General features: G+C 37.8%; 1 pseudogene across 1 annotated transcript; it reads right to left on the reverse strand.

Annotated features, from left to right (window-relative positions):
* Positions 1–3,378: 3,378 nt before the first annotated feature.
* LOC308273129 (disintegrin and metalloproteinase domain-containing protein 25-like) lies at positions 3,379–24,120 on the reverse strand (annotated as a pseudogene). Its single transcript has 4 exons — positions 24,026–24,120; positions 8,222–8,289; positions 4,863–5,443; positions 3,379–4,340 (listed from the first exon to the last, which is right to left on the reverse strand). The product of its transcript is annotated as a disintegrin and metalloproteinase domain-containing protein 25-like (transcript).
* Positions 24,121–24,238: the final 118 nt, after the last annotated feature.

The following is a 24,238-nucleotide window of genomic DNA, read 5'->3' on the forward strand; positions in this document are numbered from 1 at the left end:
TCTATGTACATGATATACACATTTGATCACTCCAACTGTTATTAAAAAATTCAAGCTGGATGTGGTGACACACACTTGAAATCCCAGTATTTGGTAGGCTGAGCAAGGAGGATTGCATGTTCATGGCCAGCTTCAGCAACGTGGGAGGCCTTCTACAACTTAGACCCTGTTTTAAAACAAAGAATAAAATAGGGCTGAGAATGTAGCTTGGAGGTAGAATGCTCCTGAGTTCAATTTCCAGTACCAAACACACACACAAATTGCAACTTTAATCAATGAGAAAATAATTTGTACATATAAAATCAGGCAAAAATAGATTTTAAGTGAATGAGAGGAAAATACTATCATTCTGCTCTGCAAGTGAATTTGTCAACAAGGAAAGTTCCAGAGAGTTTTTAAGCAGTTTGCATGGTGATATTTTCTAACACAGAAAGATTTTGCCAAAAATGATAATCATTTGAGGTGATAAATATATTAGTTTTATATTATAGTTTGAAAAATATGTTATTTAGTTAATTTGTTTTTTTTTAATTAATTAATTTATTTACTTTTTTGTGGTACTGGGGATGGAATCCTGGGCATTCTAACTCCGAGCGACACTCCCATTTTTTTTTTTTTAATTCTTTATTTTGACACAGGGTCTCACTGAGTTTTAAAGGGCCTCACTAAGTAGCTGAGACTGGCTTCAAACGTGTTCAATCCTCCTGTCTCAGCCTCCCAAATGTTGGGATTACAAGCATGCACCCCCATGCCTGGCTATTTAGTTAATTTAGTCATCCTCCATTATATATTTGTATTCCCTAAATTTTCAACATACAATAAAGTAAAGCAAAAGTACAAAAGAAAAAAGAAATATTAGGGATCATTAGCAACTATATACAGAACTATTTTACATCAACAAATAGGAAACTTATGAGAAACACATATGTTCCTGGACATATATAAGGTACTAAAGTTTAATATATTAGAAGTAGTGAGTAGTAATTGACTACTAATTAGGAACAGGATTGAAGCAGTAATAAAATGTCTTACAATGAAGAAAAGCCAGGTAGGACCTAAGAGCTTCACTGCTGAATTCTCTAAAATATTTGAAGAAGAACTGGTACCAATATTTTCAAAACTATTTCAAAAAATGGAGGGAAAGGGAATTTTTCCAAATACATTCTCCAAGGCCTGCATTAACTTGGTACCAAGGCAAACACATAACAACAACAACAACAACAAAAACATACTACTGGCCAATACCTCTGCTTAACAGAGACATAAAACTCTAAAAATAACCTGCTAATGTAATGATTCAACAACACAATAAAAAAATAATTCACAAGCCAGGCATGTTGGGACACACTTTTAATCTTAGTACTTGGGAGGCTGAGAGAGGAAGATTGCAGGTTTTTGGCCAGTCTCAGATACTTAGTGAGGTCCTCAGTAACTTAGTGACTGACCTTGTTTCAAAATAAAAATAGAGGATAGGGGCTTGGGTATAGAGCTTGTAGGTATAATGCCCCTACGTTCAATTCTCAGTACTATTAAAAAATCATTCACTGTAATCAAGTGTGATTTTTCAGAGGATTGCTCAAAAAGTTTAACACATGTAAATCAATAATCATGATAGATAACATGAATAGAATGAAGTAAAAAACCTACATGATTATTTAAATAGCTGCAGAAGAAGCATGTGACAAAGTTCAGCATTTCTTCATGGTAAAAACTCTGAACAAATTAGGCATAGAAAAAACACACAATCACATAATATGGAAATGTGCGATAAACAGAGAACCACCATCATACTGAATGGGGAAAGGTTGACTGAAAGCTTTCCCACAAGACTTGAAGTAAGACAAGATGCTTGTTCCACCACTCCTATTCAACACTTAGAGAAGTTCTAGCTACAGCAGTTAGGCAAGACAGAGAAAAAAGGCACTCAAATCAGAAAGAAAAAAGTCAGGTTTTTCTTGCTTTCAGCTGGTACAACACAATACATCAAAACCCCTAAAGAGTACAGACAAAACAAACAAACAACCTGATAGAACTTAGAAGCAATGTAAAGTTGCAGGATACAAGATCAACACCCAACTTAAATAGCATTTGAGCACACCAGTAATGAGCCAGGTAACAAAGAACTCAAAAGTCAGTTCCATTTATGACAGTTACCAGAGCAAACAACAAACAAACAAACAAAAAGAATCATGGAAATAAATTTATTATAAAGGTATAAAGTCTCTATAGTGAATACCTTAAAGTACTGTGTGTGTATATGCCATTGTCACATGAGCTACATTATGATGTGAGATTATAATGCATCAATAAATATATATGTATAATATTCATACAGAGAAATGGAAGAAGATGCATGAATCATGTTAACAGATTGAATTAATGTCAGTAAAATATTTGTGGTACCCAAAGAGATCTTCAGATTCAATTGATCCTATAACAAAATTCTAATTTCCTTCTTCACAAAAATAGAAAATATTCAAATAAAAACAAAATGAATCTCAGAAACAAAAGCAATATTCAGCCAAAAGAATGTAGCTGGAGATGATCATACTGGCCTTACTATACATAGAAACCTGTTGGGAAGACTGGCAGAGAAGTATGATTTGTGTATACCCTTTTTCCATGTAACAAAGCAGAGTAAAAACAGGGTGGTTATTTGGAATTAAAACACTAGGTTAACACACACACACACACACACACACACACACACACACACACGCAGTCCTTGTGCTGGGCTTTTGCTTATAAAACACAAAGAAACCAATTCTATACAAACTAAACCATTAGTGTAGGTCAGTGGTAGAATGCTTGCCTAGTTGTGAGAGGCTCTCAGTTGAACTTCCAGTATACTAAATAACTAAACAAATAAATAATTAAAGTTGAGTGTAATAAAGAAAAGTAGGCATATTATAGGTATTACATTTGTTAAATGGTGAATGTTTTTTATTCTGAAACAGTGATTTGTGAGATTTTAAGTCATTTTTCACACTTGTAGTAATAGTTTCACATCAGGACACTAAAACTGAATACATGAGCAACTTTATTGAGGATTGAGATTAACTTCTGAAATTGTAAAATTTTGCTCGATGTCTCCGGTGAAGTTTAAAATTTGGGCACCTGTAAACTTGAGGTTTTGTCTTAGGTTTGGATGCTTTGTGCGGAGGTGCAGCCCTGGGATTTATTGCTTCGGTTCAGGTGCAGGTTTGGGCTCTGTTGGTCCATGTGCAGCTGAAGCAATTGGATCTCCTGCCACAGGTGCTGTTTGAACACTGGGCTCTTTCTTTTCTTCCTTTTTGTTTCTCTTCCCAAACAAAAGGAGCAAACACAAAAGCAAAAGTTCAAAATGAATGAAAAAAAAAAAAAAAGGCATGGTTGGAGTTACTGTTTTTTCCCCCCGGAGGTTTTATGAGGGGATTTGGTGGCACAATATTCTAAGGTGGGTGGACCACTATCAACACTATCTCTATGGCCACTGTAAAGACAGAAGGGTGGATCCCAGTCAAACAGCCAATGACAGTGATGCTTGTTGTTGCAAACCCCTTTCCTATTGTAGGTAATTGATGTGCAAGGGCTGTCCCAAATTTCATTTGAGACATACTTACCCTGGACACACACAAGTCCTGAGCCACATTCTGTGCCATCTGTCACAACACCAATATCTGATAGGTTTATCCCAAAATGGTAGTCAGTAGCCCAGCAAGTAGCACCATTAACCCGAGTCCAATGCACAGTTGAATGATCTCCTAAAATGGGAAGTTATGTAACATTCTGACACTGGATTCTCCCACAGAGGATATCTGTGGTATTACATTTCATTAATGTAGTACTATTGACCCCACAATTACCAACGCGGTCACACAGGCAGGGTGTTAATATGCATGTAGCAAGTCAAGTTTGTGCTCTTGGCATCTTTGCCAAAAATTTGCTGACACTGGTTATAATGCTGATTACATCTCCTTTCATAGCAGTACCCGCCATGCATGCAAGGGGTGCCATCCTGAATATGCACATCTGCTGGACACTCTTGCGAAGTTCCATTGCACCATTCTGGCAAATCACACTCATTGAGCTTTTCCCTATACATTGTCCCCGATGGCATGAACTGGCAATTCTTGCAACAAAGCCCAAAAGCACAAGTTGCCCCATCATTTAGAGGACAGTTTAAGGAACAACAAGGATCTGAAGTACATGATTGTAAAGATCCACAGTCACACTCTTCTCCTTCTTCAACCACAGCATTCCCACAGCGAATTTTTGTGATGATTTTCTCTATCTTTGGAAATTCAAGAAAACAGGTAGCTTTCCCAGCAATGGCCCACAAGGAAGAATAACTACAGTTGCTGAATTTTGAGGCAGTAACTTTTAATTGATACATTATGCATTTACTTGCCAAACATGTACATTCAGCTGAATCAGAGGCATGCCCAAATTATGACTCAGCTCATGTTTCACAAGATATGCAATATCAGACACTAAATCACCCATGGCACTCTTGATTCCACAGTTATAACCAGGGATACATATTGATCCCAGATAGGATTGACCCAGATGATCACCAAATTCTTTCATTACCAAAAGATGTCCAGCATCATGATGAAAAAGGTTATTAAAGTTAGACCTCTTCCATTCACAAAATCCAGCCACAACAGCGTATGTATTGTTAGTTACATTTATGAGGTTTCTTTAATTCCAGACCTCATATCCACTTAAAACAATATTAAATTCTAGGTCAGCGTACAATTCATCCATTCCATTGATAATATCAAGCAGTTCATCTTGTACAAATGAAAGATTACTCTGCTTATGCACAAATTGTTTATGGTCTACCACCAGTCCCAGTTCAACAGTCCGTCTGACTCCACCAGCTTTCATAGCCACTCTGCATCATAATGGAATTTTTACTGTTCTGAAGCTTCAACTGTCGTGCTATTTCATCATCGGTCAATGCACAACGCAAGGGTGGGGATTGTGTCTCCTCACTGTCCATCTTGTAAACCAGATGTTCAAATGTGGTAGAATGATTTTGGGTTTGATTTCATAAGCAATGTCCTTTATGTGTAGTATTCCTTGAAGGCCTCCCAAACATGTGCTCAGAGAAACCAGGGATTCTGGGTCCCCTTCCACATACCCATGATAATAGCAGTTTGTTTGGACAAAGGGGTGGTCTTCAAGCAGAGCACCCTGTTCTGTGTAGGTGAACACAGAGAGGTCTCTGGACACCAAAAGTTTTTGGCCTTCATGTGGGTAATGTGTCTCTGGCCCCCAAAGTGCAGGCTGTAGGAGAGCCATCCTGGAGCCTTCATGCTTCTACTAGTACCAGTTACCATGAAGGGTATCACTACTTCAGGGAGCCTGTCATATTGAGGATGCCCAGTCTGGGGCCATTCCAAAGGGAGAGCCAGACCTCCAGCCAGAGCTGCAGGAGAGTGATCCTTACAAGCATCTGGAATTCACCCACAGCCATGCGGGCTCTGAGTTAAGGCAAAAGAGGGTTGACAGGAGAAGCTGTGAGTGTGTCTTCAACTTTCACCTGGTTGTATGCAGCAGTGATCTTTAAAGGTATGTCTTCTGGTCAAGTCAATCTATCAGAGCAGCAGAACTAAGATATAAAAGAAGGATAGACCCGGGCGTGGTGGCGCATGCTTGTAATCCCTGTGCTTGGGAGGCTGAGACAGGAGGATTGCACAGGTTTGAAGACAGCCTCAGCTACTTAGTGAGGCTCTTACCAACTTAGTGAGACCCTGTTTCCAAATAAAATATAAAAATAGGGCTGGGAGTATAGCCCAAAGGTAGAAAGCCTCTGGGTTCCTCCCCTAGTATATATTAAAAAAAAAAAAAAGGATAGAGATGGGGTGGTTAAGTTTTGAGTTTACCTGGCTGAAGGGCTGAAGGAAAAGAGTAGAGTATGGGTTAAAGGCAGTTGCATTAGGCTCAAGGTATGACTCCATATAGTGCACTGAAATTGCTATTTAATTTTGGTAATCAGTCACACTGTAAGGGTACAGAAGAGTGACAGTTGGCTATAGGTTGCAAATAGAACCTAGATAAAAGACACATGAGTTCCCTTTACCATTTTCTAAATACATGTACATATTTGAATATTTTGTAATAAATATTTTTTAGTTCTAAAATATTTTAGTTATAAATTTGTATTGGACACTTATTTGAATTCCCTGAGGATATTCTATACATTTTTCTGTTTTTCTACATTTTCTCCGATTTTACCATATGTTTATTGTAGTCATTTCATTGTATACTCTTGTTTCATTATCTGGATCATCTTGATACTTCTTTAACTTTTTACTTCTGTGTCCTTTTCTTCTTTTAAGAATTTCTTAACACTAAGTAATTTTCATTCTTGGTATATATAAAAATATTTTATTCTATACAGGTAATTGTATATAAAACAGCCATGTAATCTCCAGGGAGATCCATAGTATTTTTTCTTATTTCTACTATTGGAAATAAAGTCAGAGAAACTGATTGATAAGTCAAGCAAGTGCTGATCTAGGTTAAAGGTAAGTGAGTTGACAGTGAATCTTTAACTAATACTCCTTTGTTTACATTGTTCATGTTTGTGAATGCTAGAATTTCTACTGGGAGTCCATGTGACTCCATATGCTCATCTCTGACAGTTCATGGGCATGAATTTTTATTATCCAGGTCTCTAGCCTCCAAGTACATATGAATCCAAAATCAGGTAGACATTTTACAGAAAAACAGGACATTTGCCTGAATAAGACCCTCTTTTCCTATGTATTGTGTCTAAAATATAATGTGAGTTTTAGAAAATTGTGAAATTTCAGTAATATCAGCAAACTTCAACAATATTCCTCAAATCTTAAAAATCAGCAATGGAACTGAAAACAGGTTTAGCAAAATGGTAGAATAGCATCTTTCAGGGTTATTTTAGGTAGAAGCATCTACTTGAGCCATTATTAGCCATTATTCACACATAAAATTACTTTAACATATACCAAGGACACCAGAGAGTAAGATGTGATGATGTGATGCCCCTTTAGACAGGAAAAACAAGTGGAACCATGGTGTAGAGAATAGTTTTCTATGATCACAATCCCCTTTCTCTTCAAATACCTGTTAGTATAAAGTACACATCACTCTATTCCCCATTTCTACACTAGAAAAAGTGAGCCAGAGGTGGGCATTTGATTTCCCCACTATTGTAGGCTCTGTGCAGGATATTGACTCTTGAATCACTTGTAGGGTGTGTCAGTGCAAAATAGACCATCCCATAGTATATTATAAACTCTGTCCAGGTGGACAAGAAAAATAATAATACTGATAGCAATAAGACAAGAGAAGTAGAGAGCATAAGTGTGTTACCATGCCTGGAAATTGACTTTGTAGCAGAAATCTTACAGCCAAGATAGAGTAGAATAACACTGAATGTGCTATAGGAAAATTTTTGGTCACCAAAAATACTGTTCTCAGTACAGTTGGTTTTCACTGCTATGAAGAAACAAACAAAAACAAACAAAAGCAACCTGGACATAAATTTTACCAAAAAGTCTCTAGATCTCTACAGTAATAACTAGAAAATACTGATTAAAGAAATTACAAATAGTGGAGCCTGATTTGATGGCACTTGCTTATAATCCCAGCATTTGGGAGGCTGAGACAGGAGGATTGTGGTTCACAGACAGCCTCAGCTACTTAGTGAGGCCCTTTGCAACTCAGTGAGACCCTGTTTCAAAACAAATAATTAAAAAATAGGGCTGGGAGTGTAGATTGGAGTTATAACGTCCCAGGTTCCATCCCCTGTATTGCAAAAAAAAAAAAAGTTTCTTCATAGCACGGGGATTACAAGCATGTGCCACCACACCCGGCAGGATTTTCTTTTATTTGCCTCTGGTAGTACACAGTAACATTTCTACAGTCAGGACACCAAATATCGACACATTGAAAATGTCAGTGAGGATTGAGTTTATTTTCTGAAATTATACTTATTGGTTCTTTCATACCTGAAGTCTGAACATTTTGTTCTCTTTTACCTCCTTTTGAAAATCAACACACAAAAACTCAGTAGTAAAAGAAAAAAGTAGAACAGATTAGACAGGTAGCCTTCTTGAGTGTAGTTGTATTTTTATTTATTTTTTCCTTGCGGGTAGATCACGATCACTCCCACAGTCATCCTGGCTCTTAGTGAAGGCAACAGAGGTTTGGCAGGAGATACTGTTGGTCTGTCCCCTCTCTCTCTTACTTGGTTGTGCCCAGCACTGATCTTTAAGATTATGACTAAGCTGGAATAAGTCTATGGGAGCAGCAGAACTAAAAGAAAAATAAAGAGAAGGGCAGATATAGAAGTTGCTCGCCGGGCGTGGTGGCGCACGCTTGTAATCCCCGCGCTTGGGAGGCGGAGACAGGAGGATCGCGCAGGTTCGAAGCCAGCCTCGCGCGCTGGCTTAGGAGACCCTGTTTCCAAAAATGAAAATGTAAAAATAGGTCTGGGAGTGTAGCCCAGAGGTAGAAGGGCTTCCAGGAACCCCAGTACCACCAAAAAAAAAAAAAAAAGAAAAAAAAGAAATAGAAGTTGCTAAGTTCTGAGCCCACCACCCTGCAGGAGGAGAAGAGCAGGGTAGGAGTCAAATGGATTAGTGTTAGGCTCAGGACATGCCTCCATACTGTGTGCCCAAATTGCCCTTTAATTTTGGTGAGGCCATCACACTGTGGGGGTACAAGAGATTGATAGTTGGCCATAGGTTGATAATTACCAAACCTAGATGAAGGACATATGGGTCATTATATCATTCTCTAAATACATGTGTGTGCATGAACATTTCCATAATATTTTTAGTTCTAACATCATTTTTTTCTAAAATTTGTACCAGCATTGGGAATGGCATAGGAAGATTTGAGAAAGCTCCGACTATTAATAAATATATTTCAAAAATTGGGTGAGGGGCAGATCTGTGAAAGGATTTGGTTTCTGCCAAGAAGTAGGCAACTATTCGAATAGCAAGTCAATAGGAGAGGGGAACTAGGACTTCCTCATTCTAAAGACAGGTTTACATAATTGGAAAATCTAGCTAGGATGGGAGGAGGGGGTCAGCCTTCATGAAAGGAGACACCTTGGCTAAAAAGTAAGAAGAGGAACTTTACAGGGACTTTTACTACATCAGAATTACATCAAACAAGATGGAGGATGTCATGTATAAAAAGTCTCTTTTGTGTTTTGTACTTTGTTAATTTCATTCAAAGCAGCCCCTCATGTTACCCCTGGGTAACATAAGGCTATAACTATCTTCTATGTTTCTATCTTTTTAATAAACTCCTTTAAACACTCAGCAAGAGTCCAGGCTATTGCATATTTATCTTTAACTCAGCACAAGAACCCATGCTTTATTATCTTTTTTGTGGGTATTTTTTGGAATTATTCCCAGGGGTCTAACAAATGTCCCTGGGGACAGTTACCCCAAATGGTAACAGTCACAGTCCAAAACTGTAACATCTTCTCTCGAAAACAGTAACAAAATTTACATTTGATATTTATTTGTATTCCATGAAGGTACTGCACATTTTTTATATTTTGCACATTTTTTGTTTTACCATGTACTAACCATTAGTATTGTGTGTGTGTTTGCGTGTGTGTGTGTGTGTTCTTGTTCCACTATCTTTTACTTGTTCTACTATTCTTTTACTTTTATTTCTATGTCTACCTTTCCTCCTTTTTAAAATTTCCTAATGATAGGCTATTTTTCCTGTTGGTGTGTTTAAAACTACTTTATTCTCTTCAGAAAGATGTGTATAAACCAACCATGGTATCTCCAGAAATATTCACAGAAATTTTTCTTATACTTTTAGAAGAACATCCTGAGGAACTTATTGATAAGTCAAACATGAATTGAGCTGGGTCTGTGGTAAATCTTACTCTAGTTCTCTTTTACTTATATTTCTCTGGTCTGGTGTTCTCTAAGATAAACCAAAACCTAATATTCAGCTTATTCAAAATTCCCCAAATAGATATAAAGACATTTCTCCTTAAACACAAGACTCACCACGCTCAGAATATAAAGTATAATAAAAACCAAATATGTTGGTAGATAGATAGAACTGGAAATCTACAAGATATACTAATAGTCAAGAGAAGAAGGCCTATGTAGTAGACAAAACAAAGTGCCAGTAGTTGATAAAAAGAAACAAAAATAAATGGTTGTGAAGTCTGGAATTCAAGACAATTTTTAAAAGAACATCTGATATACTTAAACAAAGCCAAAGTCACACATAGCGGTGCATGCTTGTAATCCTAGTAATTGGGAGACTGACACAGAAGAATCACAGGTTTGAGGCTGGCCTCAGGTACCTAGTGAGGCCCTCCGCAACTAAGTGAGATACTATTTCAAAATAAAGAATAAAATATAGGGCTAGGGGTGTAGCTCAAAATAATGCCCTGGATTCAGTCCCCAGTACCACAAAAAAGAGAAAGAAAGAAAGAAAGAAAGAAAGAAAGAAAGAAAGAAAGAAAGAAAGAAAGAAAAGAAAGAAAGAAAGAAAGAAAGAAAGAAAGAAAGAAAGAAAGAAAGAAAGAAAGAATTTGAAGAAGGAAACGATTTGGAGCCAGTTGTGGCACACGCTTGTAATCCCAGCATTTGAGAGGCTGAGGCAGGAGAATCACGGTTTGTGGACAGCCTCAGCTACTTAGTGAGCCCTTTGCAATGCAGTGAGACCCAGTTTAAAAAATAAAGAATGAAAAAATAGGGTTAGGGGTGTAGTTCAAAGGTAGAATGCCACTGGGTTCCATCCTCAGTAGTGAAAAAAATTAAAAAAAAACCCACTTAGAACATTTTTAGAACAAAAATTAAAAGATATTAAAGTATAAAGTAAAATACACTCACAACCCTGGAGGTAAAATTTTTGATAGGCAACATACAAAGAAAAATAGTGGGCTTCGATAACAGAAATGATTAAGCAGAAGAGTATAGTCTGATGGGGGTAGGGACAGAAAAAAAGTGAGGAGCCTCAAAGAATCTAAAAGATCTGTGAGATGTATGGTTCATTTGTGTCTAAGAGGGATTAGTCAACTGAAAATGTATAGAATGTTTCTTCAAGGAAAGAAAACAGAGAACTTTCAAAACCAGAGAAAATTCAGTTATTCGGGTAGAGGGATGTCAAAATTAACCAATCAAAGTCTTTTTATATAAGCCCATTCTATGACAAATTATATCAAAGTCTCAATGGTCAAAGAATAAAAATAATACAGGAAGCAGCAAGAAAAGAGAAATAGACATCAAAAGTGTGTTCCAACATGCCTGAAAACTGACATATCAGATGCCTTACAGCCAAAGTGAAGTGGAATGATACATTCGTTGTGCTATTGGAAAAATTGTTATTGAAAACTGCAGTACTCAGCATGGCTATCTTGGAAAAATAAAGAGCAGATAAAAACATTTCTAGCCAATCAAACACTGACAAAAATTATTACAGTCAAATACATAAGAAATGCTGAAGAGAATTATTTATACTGAAAGAAAAGGATACCAACATGCAATTAGAACCACCTAAAAGTATAAAAACAAGATGATGGAAGAATTATCCTAATAATTTAGCAAACTCCAGCATAGTAACTATGGTATGGAAACCACATATAGTTTAGAAAAAATTTTGAAAGACAAAACAAATAAATAGATGAATATCAATAATAATGTATTAAGAGGTAGGCAGTAAGAAAGATGGAAATTGTGACACCCCAAACTCTAAGTGCAGGGTATGCTGGTATTGGGAAATGGCTTGAACATGTATTTGAAAATAGCTTTGGTACTAATGTGCTAGTATTGGGAAATGGATTTAAAATGTATTTGAAAATAGCTTGGATATTAGTCAGAGCTTGGGTGCCAGCAGGCACTCAGACAGAAAAGAAACCCTGCAGAGTTCACCCCCATCAAGGAGAGCAATAGAGGCAGCCCTGGGCCTTTGCATTTTAAAGACAAGTTTACATAGTAAATAACACCACAAGCCTTCAAAAAATCCCTGACTTCTAATCAAAAAAAGACACTTTAGGCTCCTAAAGATTGGAGCTTACACCTATAGGAAGAAGACTTTGGGTCAGACAAGATCTAAGATAGTGAATCTCCATATCAAAAGACTTGCCCTGAGAAGGGGTTGATCTAGACAGGTCAGAAGATTATTGATCCCAGGCAGCAACTCCCTACTGTGTTCTCACATGATGGAAAGGGAAAGAACATTCTCTGTGGTCTCTTTCATAAAGGCAACAAATTGAGCAAGATAAAGGATAATGTACCTTTATAAAAACTGCTCTGTATCCAAAAAGTTCAGTAACTTATTTTCAAGTTACCCCCTTATAATCTCCCCTTTGGGTGTAGGACTTTAATCTAATATACATTCCTCTTTTCTGCCTTTGTAATAATAAAATTGCTTAAGCTTACAGCAAAAACAAACAAACAAACAAACAAACAAACAAAAAGAGTGTGGCTATTCTTTTCCAAGATAGCTAAGAACAAGAACCCATGGCTACATTTCACACGGTAGAGTTTTGCTGTACCACTGTAACATGGGGGAGGAATGAATGAATGAATAGTAGAGTATTTATTTATTTATTTATTTATTTATTTATTTATTTATTTTTGTCCTTAGCTTATTTTATTTCAGAGGTTTCTTTCTTTCTTTTTTGTCTTTTGGAACTGAGGGTTTGACCCAGAAGCATTTTGCCATTGAGCTACATTCTAGCCCCTATTTATTATTTTTACAAGAAAAGATATTCTCAGTTTAAAATAACTTGTTATACTGATAAGATATCCATTTTAAACCTCCTTGTACTGGTACTGAAAAATGACTTTGGTATTAATGTATCAGAAAATGAATTTGGTACTAATGTATCAAAAATTGGTTTCAAAATATAAAAAGCAGTCAGGGCAGTCAGGGCCTGGTTACTGCCAGGCACTCAGGCAGCTGTTATAATGCAGAGTCTTCTCACTAAAAGTAATTAGCAACTAGATAGAAGAGTTGGGACCTAAGGCCTTCATATTCTAAAAACAGATTGACATAATAAATGACATCTAGCAGCAAAGTTAAGAATTTCCCCAGTGCAGAAAGAGAGTGTGGAGTGTGGGAGTAGGGTACAGACCTCTGTCAAAGGAGAGAAAATACCATGTGACTCCTGACTTTGTTAATCATTCTGGTCCTAACAAAGAAATCTAGGCTTAAACCTGCAGTAAGGAAGGAAAGAAGGTTTTATTTTTTGTGGCTTTTTTTTTTTTTTTTTTTTTTTTTTGCCGAGCAAGAAATCCCCATAGTCATAATCCCCATAATCATAAAAAGGGCCTTCGTGGAGTTAATGGACAGACTTACACCTAGGTCAGAATGAGGAGATAGAAAGGAAATAGGCAGCCGGGCGTGGTGGCCCACGCTTGTAATCCCCGCGCTTGGGAGGCAGAGACAGGAGGATCGCGCAGGTTCGAAGCCAGCCGCGCGCTGGCTTAGGAGACCCTGTTTCCAAATAAAAATATAAAAATAGGTCTGGTAGTATAGCCCAGAGGTAGAAGGGCTTCCAGGAACCCCAGTACCAAAAAAAAAAAAAAAAAAAAAGAATTAAAAAAAAATAGGGCAGGGGGTGTAGCTCAGAGCTTGAATGCCTCTGGGTTCCATCCCCATACCCACAAAAAAAAAAAAAAAAAAGAAAGAAAAAAAAAAGAAAGGAAATAGGCAGATAGGGAAAAGGCCTCTGTAGAAAAAGTTAATTTCCTGAGTTTCCTGAGGGGTGATGAAGATCTGAAATTCCAAAGGCTCAGAGATAAGAAGGACCAAAGCTTCACAAAGCCATCTGTTTACTAATCAACAAACCCAGGAGCCATCACTGAGCAAGTCTGGCACTCCAGAAAGGAGACTCTTCAAAGGACTTGCAAATACCCTATGCAAATTCTGAGAGCTGCCTCCCAGAATTCCTGGAATCCCAAACTCACCCTAACCAAAAAGAGGACTTGCAAACATCGGGCAAAGGCCCTAGCTGGCCAGCAAATTGGGTTTTTTCCTCTCAGGACCCCCTCCCCTTTTGGGGAGCTGTTCTCTCTCTTGCAGGTTGTGTTAGCCCTGAAAGAAGACAGAGTGCAACTGAGGGCACATGGCTCAGGCTACTCTTGGGTAGTGACCTGAAGGCCTCTGCTGGACATCAAGGCTGACCAGAGCCCCTATGAGTGACCTGCACCTCTTTTCTGGCAGATCGTGTGGACTCTGGGAGAAAGTAGTTTGCAACTGATGGCACTTGGCTCAGGCAACACTCGGGTAGTGACCTAAAGGCAGCTACTGGACATCAGAGACCCGAAAGCCTGAGAGGTGTTCTGCCACTTTTCCCTATTTCCTTCTGGCAGATCGTGTGGACTCTGGAAAAAAGCAGCCTGCAACTGAAGGCAATTCAGCTTGGGGTACTCTCAAGTATTGTCCTGAAGGCAGCTGCTGGACCCCAAGACTTCCGACCGCCCCTTTGGGGTGTTCAGCCATCTTTCCTCATTCCCTGATGCTTCCAATATACCTTTTACTCCCCTTCCTGAGGTCTGCGGGTGTCATTCTTCGCTCACCGTAGACAAGAACCCTGTAAGGAAATACAGAGTTTCTTTTTAAGAAACTCCATTTCATCTTTAATGAAACACCAGGTTTCTTCTCAGGAAACCCCCCTTTCATCTTGGGGGGCTCAGAAGAAACCCCCATTTCAAGAAGATTATTGGTAGAACAAGATGAAAGACCATGTATCCATAAAACTGTTCTGTATCCAAAAACTTCAGTGACTTATTTTCAAGTCACTCACCTACACCCTCCCTTTTGGAGTTTAGGGCTTTAATATCTGTTTCTACCTTTCCATCTTTGTAATAGTAAAATTGATTAAGCTTACAGAGTTCTGGCTAATGTTTTCTACACATAGATAAAAACAAGAACCCATGACTACATCTCACTGTTACAGTTTTGGAGCCAAACAGGGCCCCCATAACAGTCTCACTGTAACACTTTTGCTAATCACAAAGAAAAAATACTACTTCCGGGAAGATGGCAACCGAGAAAAGTGGGGCTTAAGAGCCCCGCTAACAACCAATCTCCATTAACACAAAATCAGCGCCTTTCATAGCCAGAAAACACCATCACCAGAGAAACAAAAAAATCACCAGGCTCCAGAGAGAAAGCTGACTGAGAACAGAGCTTAGAGCCACAAAGGAGATACACCGGCCTCATGCCCGAGGACGCGGCAGCAGCGCCATACTGCCAGCGGCAGCGGCGAATTTACCAGACGGCTACAGCAAGCCGAGGTGAGCCGCTGCGGAACAGCCAGGCGGGATTTTTCAGCGCAGGGAACATCTAAAGCTCCCAGTGGCTGAGCTCAGCACATGCTGCAAGAACTCAGAGTAGAATTCAAAACCAAGCAGAAATAAGCCAGCCTCACGGCCGAGGGCATGGCAGCGGCGCCATATTGCCACTGGCGGCAGCAGCAGCGAATTCAACGAGTCCAATACAGCTACATCTGCGAACTCAAGAACAGTGAGTCAAATTGCGGGCCACAGAAGAGAAATCCCAGTACTGTACTTCCTGGGACTTGACCCAGTGTGGGAGTGGCAGTGGCAGAGATATCACACCATAGGAGTACGTGCAACCTGGCACCCCCCATAGTTTAAAGCAGCCTCTATCGACTCCCTGGGTCGGAGACTCTGTGATACTACCCAGAAAAGGAGTAGTGGAGTCTAAGATACTACAGACTCGAGATCCAGAGCACCTTAAGTGAAGTCATAGTGACCCAAGGGAAGAACCCAGAGAAGGCACAAACTTCCGAAATCATGGGAAAGAGGAATAACAATGGAGCAATGAATGCCCACAACCCCACAACATCAGAACCCGATAAAACAGAAAATCAGAGATTTCCAGATGATCAAATCAGGAAAATAACTGTAGAAATAATAGAGGTGCTTCGAAAAGAACTCAGAGAGAGCCAACAAGAGATAAAGGATGCAATTAATGAAGTAAAGGCCTCAATTCAAAGCACAAACAACCGATTAGACCACATGAAGAACAGAATCTCGCTCTTAGAAGATGATCATTCCAAAAATGAACGCATACTTTCTAATCTAGAAAAAAATATCCGACAGCAGGAATCTGACATTGAAGAAATATGGGCCCATTTTAAGAGAGCTAACCTAAGAATAATTGGAATAAAGGAGGGAAAAGAAAGTGATACCAAAGGGATCAACAATCTCTTCAAGGAAGTAATAGCAGAAAAGTTTCCAAACATAGACCAAGAGGTTGATACACAGATCCAGGAAACTTATAGAACTCCCTTTAGACAGGATCGGAGAAGAGGATCCCCACGCCACATAATTGTCAAAATGACCAATGTGGAAGCCAAGCAGAGAATCTTAAAGGCAACAAAAACAAAGGACCAAGTGACATTCAGAGGCAAACCAATTAGAATCACTCCAGACTTCCCAAACCAAGTCATGAGAGCCAGAAGGGCTTGGAGTAACATATTCCAAACTCTGAAAGAAAACAACTTCCAGCCAAAAATTTCCTACCCAGCAAAACTTTCTATCAAATTAGATGGAAAAATAAGAAGCTTCCACGACAAACAAAAACTGAAGGAATTTATGTCTTCAAAACCAGCACTAGAGAAAATACTCAAAGAGATTAACTACAAAGAAGAAATAGGTAACACACACCAGAACCACAGAAACACGATTTTCTATCCAACAGACAACTAAGATTGGTTATCTGTGGAGATTCATTATTTATGTTAGTCTTTTACCTATCTCTAAATTGTATTGTTTGCCTTTATTGTTGTTAATTTTTAGGATTCCTAGTTGGAATATTAATATACCTTCAGATATAGCATTTGGAAATATTTTATTCCATTCTATCAGTAACTTTTAACTCTGTTTACATTGTCTTTGGATATACAATATTTTTTATTTTTTAGGGAGTTTGTATACTCTTCTGTTGCCTGTGCCATTGAAATCATATCCAAGAAATCACTGCCAATTTCAATGTTGTGAGGTTTTATGACCCAGATTTTCTTCTAAAAGTTTATAGTCTTAAGATTTATATTTAGGTCTTTTATCTATTTTGAGTTAATATTTGTATATGGGATTAGGTAAGGGTCCAATTTTATTCTTTTCCATGTAATTATTATTTTTCAACAATATTTAGTTAAAAGATTATTATTTCCACCACCAAATGTTCATGGAAACCTTGTCAAAAATAACTTGATAATATAGGGAAGAATTTAGCTCTAGGCTTGTATTTAACTCCAATGGTTTATATATCTGCCTTTAGAACAGTACTACACTGTTTCAATTATTGTAGCTTTATATGGTTTGAAATCAGAAAATATATATCTTCTAGCGCTGTTCTTTTTCAAGATCGTTTTGGGTATCTAGAATCCATATTCCATATTAGGATAGATTTTTTTCTGAAAAATATATAAATATATGATAGTTTCACCTAAAAAAATAGAAAAAAAATATTCTCTGGTAAGAAAGAAAGCAAAAAGAAATATTGAAATGTTATCTTTAAGTCATCAAAAGCTTGGTATCAGACAAATGAAACTGTTATGTGATATTATCATTTTTAATTTTGGATAAATTGCTATAATACTAGATGTCAACCACTAAGCCAAGCATGGGAAGGAGAGATGGGGAGGGAATGGGGTGGGGATCAGGTGGGGGCTGACTGGGCAATGTGTGCATGTATATCTACAAAAGTTTGTATCCCACTATGATGTATGAATACAGTGCACCAATAAAATAAATAAATAAAAAACAAAGAAAAAATACTAATAATGATAAACAACTAAGTCAAAAACAAAACTTATCTCTAATAATCTAACATTCTCATTGTAGTGAAAAACATACCCAAAATTCATAAAAGGAAAAAAAATGCAAAAACAAATAATTGCAATACAGACTTCCAGAAGATGGACATAGAGGAAAGCAGCACATCCCAGTCCTGCTCACCCTCCATCTCTATCACCAGGAAAACAGCATCTTTTCGAGAGATTAAAATATATATATAAAACTGAAGAGCACTGAGAATTGAAAGACAATAGAAACAAAGAAGGCAGAAAACTACACTGCCTGCCTCCAAGAGCTATTGCTTTGGGGCCCGGGGTGTCAAAATTTTGCCTCACCATCCTGAGACTGTTGGCACATGCCTCCAGAGACCCCTAGTAAAACAAGCAAACAAACAAACACCCCATCATTCTGAAGCAAAGTAAACAGCTGCTGTTTATCAGAACTGTGTTTGGCTCCTCCTCCCATTCTACACAGACACACCACTGCCTGGATGCTTACTAGACCTGCTGTAGTGGCAGCTGTGCCCACCTCATCCTCAAGAGATCTAGAGTGGTGCTCAATAATATCATAAGTCAACTTGCTGTCCCCATGGAGACCACCCAGCATGGCTGTAGTGACTTGTGCAGCAAGAGATAAAAAAAAATAGACTGAGACTTTGTGGTAACTTTGCAGTTCACCCTGGTAAAGTTTGGGATGGAGTCTGCTTATGGACACGACAGAGGCATGGATTGGCAGACAGCCCCAGTGATACTGGTTGTCTGTGTAGACTGAGATGAGCACTTTTTGAGAGCTTAGAAACCCAAGCTCACAGGAGGAGAGGAACTTGCGGTACTTGGCTCCTGTACAAGCTGAGAGAGACACCAAGCCAGGGTCCCAATCACTGAAGATCAAAAAGTGAGGTAACAAACTAACATCATTACTATAAGTTTCAGAGCAAAGAAGAAGTGCTTGAAACATGCTCAAGAATCTAATGTAGAAAGTGAACTTAAATGGCTGTAAGAAACCATGCAGACTCAGGAGGACTATAAAGGCTAAATCTGCTCAGTATTCATATATTTGTAGGGTTGTTTCATTTTGTTGATTTTTTTTTTTTTTTTGGCTGTGTGTTCTTTTTTCCTCATTCCTTTTTCGAGTTTCTCCCCTCTTTCTCATCTACTATCTTGTTTCTTACTTTTTTTTTCTTTTATTTGTCTTGTATTAAATCTACTTCATGTCACTATACCTAAATACTCTGCACTGGCCAGGTGTGGTGGTGCACGCTTGTAATCCCCACATTTGGGAGGCGGAGACAGGAGGATCGCGCTGGTTTGAAGGCAGCCGCACTGCCTTAAGAGACCCTGTTTCCAAATAAAACTATAAAAATAGGTCTGGGAGTGTAACCTGGAGGTAGAAGGGCTTCCAGGAACACCAGTATCACCAATAAATAAATAAATAAATAAATAAATAAATAAATAAATAAATACTCTGCACTGGTTATTAGACTTCTCCTGTACCAGTATTGGGAAGAGTCATCAAAATGTATTAATGTGCCAGTACTGGAAAATTGCTCTAATAATTTCCAAAGTATAAAATATAGTCAGAGTCTAGGTGCTGTGCAGGCACTCAGGCAGGGAGGGGGCTGCAGCTATTACAATACAGAGTTCCTCTCTGTCTTTGCCTTTCATTCTAATGATTTTTTAACCTATAGTAAAGGCCTTAGAGTCAACGGAAGCCTTTAGCCCTAAGTACAATAGAGGCAACCGGTGCCTCTGTTTACCTCCTCTCCTCTGTGATCTGGCCTGGGCATATGAAAGGTAAACTTTGTGAATGGCTTCAAAGCACCCTAGTTGATGAGCAACTAATACTGCCCAGTACATAGACAAGGGCTAGGTAGATTCTTGACCCTTGCACTTGGGAAGTGCACTGTCCGGAGAGGCACTACCTGACTAAGGAATAAGTAACTAGCCCATTGCCTTGGTAACACTGATGAGAAAGATACCAATACAAAATCTATTTAAAGGTTGGGGTCCCCAAAAGTGGCCGGAGTTCCATTTTTGGGCTCTCCAGCATGCAGGCCAGCATGCTGCTTTTTCCTTCTCTTCTCTATGTCCTACTGATCTATTTCCTAATTTTGTAATAAATAATTATTAAAGATGCACTGAGCTGCCTGTTAGTTTTAATTTTTCTATTCAACCAACTCTAATTGAATAAGAAAAAGAACCCCCACCATTCAAACTGTAACATCTCCTATATATACATGACCTCTAATCTCTACTATAAATTACCTTACCACACTCAAACATTTATTCTACTTAATTATACCTACTACTTTATGCTATTCTTGCAATTACTATTTCAGAATCTTCCTCCTCACTCAACATTCACCACTGAATAAAACAAAATTTGCTCTTGTACATACTAGCTGATACCTACTGAATGAGAGAAAGCTATTAAAAGCTATTAAAAGCTACAAAGATAAAATCATGAGGATAAATAAAAAAAGAATCAATGAGCTCTCACAACTCCACAATGACAGAACCCACCAACAACACAGAATTGCAGAGATCTCCAGAAGCACAAATCAGAACTTTAATAGTAGAAATAATACAGGATTTCTAAGAAAAATTTAGAGATAGCCTGAAAGAAATAGAAGAACAGAAACAAATAAACTGACACCTTGAACAGAAATCAGAAAGAATCTCTGAAGGAAGTGAAGGATGCAATCATGAAGTGAATGTCTCAATACAAACCATAAATAATAGAGTAGACCACATAGAAAATAGAATCTTGGCTTAGACGATGATCACTCCAAAAATAAACATAGTGTATAATTTAGAAAAAAAATCGACACCATGAATTGAACATTGAAGAGATATGGGCCCATTTTAAAAGAGTTAACTTAAAAATAGCAGGCATAAAAGAGGGAATAGAAGGTGAAACCAAAGAGATCAACAATCTTTTTAAAGAAGTAATATTAAAAAAATCCCAATGATAGAAAAAGAGGTTGGTTCAATAGATATAGAAAACATATAGAATGCCCTTTAGACAAGAGAGAAAATGTTCACTGGCATGGCCATACATACTAACATATAACGGTCAAACTGACTAACACAGAGGCCAAGAAAATAATCTTAAAGGCAACAAAAGCAAAAGACCAAGTGACATTCAGAGACGCACCAATTGGAATCAATCTAGACTTCCGAAATCAAGTCATGAAAGCCAGAAGGGCCTGGAGTAACATATTCCAAACTCTGGAAGAAAACAACCTGAAGCCAAAAATTTTCTACCAGAAAAACTAACTCTCAAAATGGACAGAAAAATAAAAATCTTCCACCATAAACAGAAGCCAAAAGAAGTTATATCTTTCAAACACTAGAGAAATACTCAGAGATTAACTAAAAAAAAAAAAACAATAAATGCCACAATTGTAACAGAGTGAGATGTAGCCACAAGTTCCTGATCTTAGCTATGTTAGAAAAGAATAGCTCAAACTCTTTTTTTTGCTGTAAGCTCAAGCCATTTATCATTACAAAGATAGAACGATAGGACAGATTTAAGCACTGCATTAAGGAATAAATGCAGTGGAGAAACTTGAAAATAAATTACAAGATTTTGGATACAGAAGTTTTATAAAGATACAATTTCTTTATCTTGCTTAACCAATTATCATTTTTTAAATGACCATGTATAATTTTATTTTTTATATTTTTAACAATTTTTTATTGAACATAAATAGTATACATTTAAAATATATTTGGTGCCCTCTTCCCCCCACCCCCATTTTCCCTTCCCCCCTCCCACCAATGGATGTCCAGGTTAAACATGTCTTATTCATAATTTTACACATGTTCAGGTGTAGACCCTCATAAATCAAGATCGGCCTTCCTCCTCTCTGATCTTACCATTCAAACTTAGCTAGTATTTCCCCTCCAATATCTGGAGTCCCACTGGTATCCCTTGAGTTTCCTAGTTTGGGCATATTAGAGGAAACATATGTATCTTCTCCTTCTGTGCTTGGCTGATCTCACTTAACATAATGTTCTCCAGGGATTTCCATCTTCTTGCAAATGATATAATTTTGTTCTTCTTTATGGCTGAATAGAGTTACATTGTGTGTATTTCAATAAAATACTTAGGAATAAACCTAACCAAAGATGTAAAAGACCTCTACAACAAAAACTATAAAACATTAAAAAAAGAAATTGAAGAAGACCTTGGAAGATGGAAAGATCTCCCGTGCTCATGGATAGGCAGAATAAATATCATCAAAATGGCCATTCTGCCAAAACTGATCTATAGGTTCAATGCAATTCCCATTAAAATACCAGTGACATTCTTCAGAGACCTAGAAAAATCAATCATGAACTTCATATGGAGAAAGAAAAGACCTAGAATAGCCAAAGCAATTCTCAATAATAAGAAACATGCAGGAGGCATTACAATACCAGACTTCAAACTATACTATAGAGCAATAGTAGTAAAAACAGCATGGTACTGGCACAAAAACAGATATACTGACCAGTGGATTAGAATAGAAGATACAGAAACAAACCCACACACCTTTAGTCAATTAATCTTTGACAAAGGGGCCAAAGACATACGCTGGAGAAAAGACAGCCTTTTCAACAAGTGGTGCTGGGAGAACTGGCTAACCATTTGTAAAAAGATGAATCTAAACCCCTCTATCTCACCAAACACAGGAATCAACTCGAGATGGATCAAAGACTTAGAAATTAGACCTGAGACTATGAAGTTAGTTGAGGAGAACATAGGTTCAACACTACAACATATTGGTACAGGCAGTAACTTTCTCAACAAAACCTCCAAAGCTCAGGAAATTAAAGCAAGAATAAACAAGTGGGATAACATCAAACTAAAAAGTTTCTTCTCATCAAAGGAAATTATCAATAACCTAAAGAGGAAGCCTACAGAATGGGAAAGGATCTTTACCAGTCACCATTCTGATAGGGGGCTAATATCTAGAATATACAAAGAGCTCAAAAGGCTCTATACTAGCAAAACAAACAACCCAATCAAGAAATGGGCAAATGAACTAAATAGACACTTCACAAAAGAAGAGATACAAAGAGCTAATAGATACATGAAAAGATGTTCTTCATCACTGGCCATCAGGGAGATGCAAATCAAAACTACACTGAGATTCCATCTAACCCCAGTCAGAGTGGCAAACATAAAGAAATCAAATAACAACAAATGCTGGTAAGGATGTGGGGATAGAGAAACTCTTTTACACTGTTTGTGGGAGTGCAAACTAGTTCAGCTGCTGTGGAGATCAGTGTGGAGATTCCTTAGAAAACTGGGAATAGATGCAACATATGACCCAGCTATCCCACTCCTGGGTATCTTTCCAAACGGCTTGAAATCAGAGAACTATGTTAACATATGCATACCCATGATCATAGCAGCACAGTTTGTAATAGCCGAAATATGGAACCAACCTAGATCTCCATCAACAGATGAATGGATAACAAAATTATGGGAAATACACACAATGGAATTCTACTCAGCATTAAAAAAGAACAAAATCATGTCATTAGCAAGATGGAAAGGCCTGAAAAATAAATATTATGTTTAGTGAGATCAGCCAAGCACAGAAAGAGAAGGGACATATGTTTTCACTAATGTGCCCAAACTAGGGAGTACTAGGAATACTAGAGGGATTCCAGATAATGGAGGGGAACCTCACCAAAGCTATAATGGAAGGGTAGGAGAGGAAGAAGACTGAGGTTGATTAATGGAGATGCTACATTCGAATATGTGTAAAAGTATAACTATAGCATGGTCAACCTGGACACTCATTGTTGGGAGGGGGGAAGAAGAAGTGGGGGGGGGCAGGGCACCAAGCACATCCTAAATGTATGCCACTTTCAATATGATCCACATAAAAATAAAAAAAAATTTAAAAATTAAAAATAAAAAAACTCTCGTTCTCCAAGTCCTGCAATAACTTGATACCAAGTCAAATAATGTATGACAACAACAACAGCACACTACTGGCAAAATCTCTGATGAAATGGATATCAAAACCTCAAAAAATCAAAGAGTCACTAAGCATATTTTTCAGAGAATTGCAAAAGAAGTTTAACTTATATGAATCAAGAATCATGATAGATCACATGAGCAGAATAAAGTGCAAAACCTACATGATTATTTAAATAGCTGCAGATGAAGCATGTGACAAAGTTCAGCATTCCTTATTGGTAAAATCTTTAAACAAACCAAAAACATACCTTAACATAATATGGACAGAAACACTGTCACACTGAATGAGGAAGGTGGAGAGCTTTACCACCAGATCTAAAACAAGACAAGACCCTTGTTCCATCACTACTCTTCAATAGTTATTGAAGTGCCAGCCATAGCAGTTCGGCAAGACAGAGAAAATGTCACCCGAATCAGAAAGAAGAAAGATGGATTTTTCTTGATTTCATTTGATACAACTA

The sequence above is a fragment of the Muscardinus avellanarius genome (genome assembly GCF_963383645.1).
Source record: "Muscardinus avellanarius genome assembly, chromosome: 14".
Classification (NCBI taxonomy): domain Eukaryota; kingdom Metazoa; phylum Chordata; class Mammalia; order Rodentia; family Gliridae; genus Muscardinus; species Muscardinus avellanarius.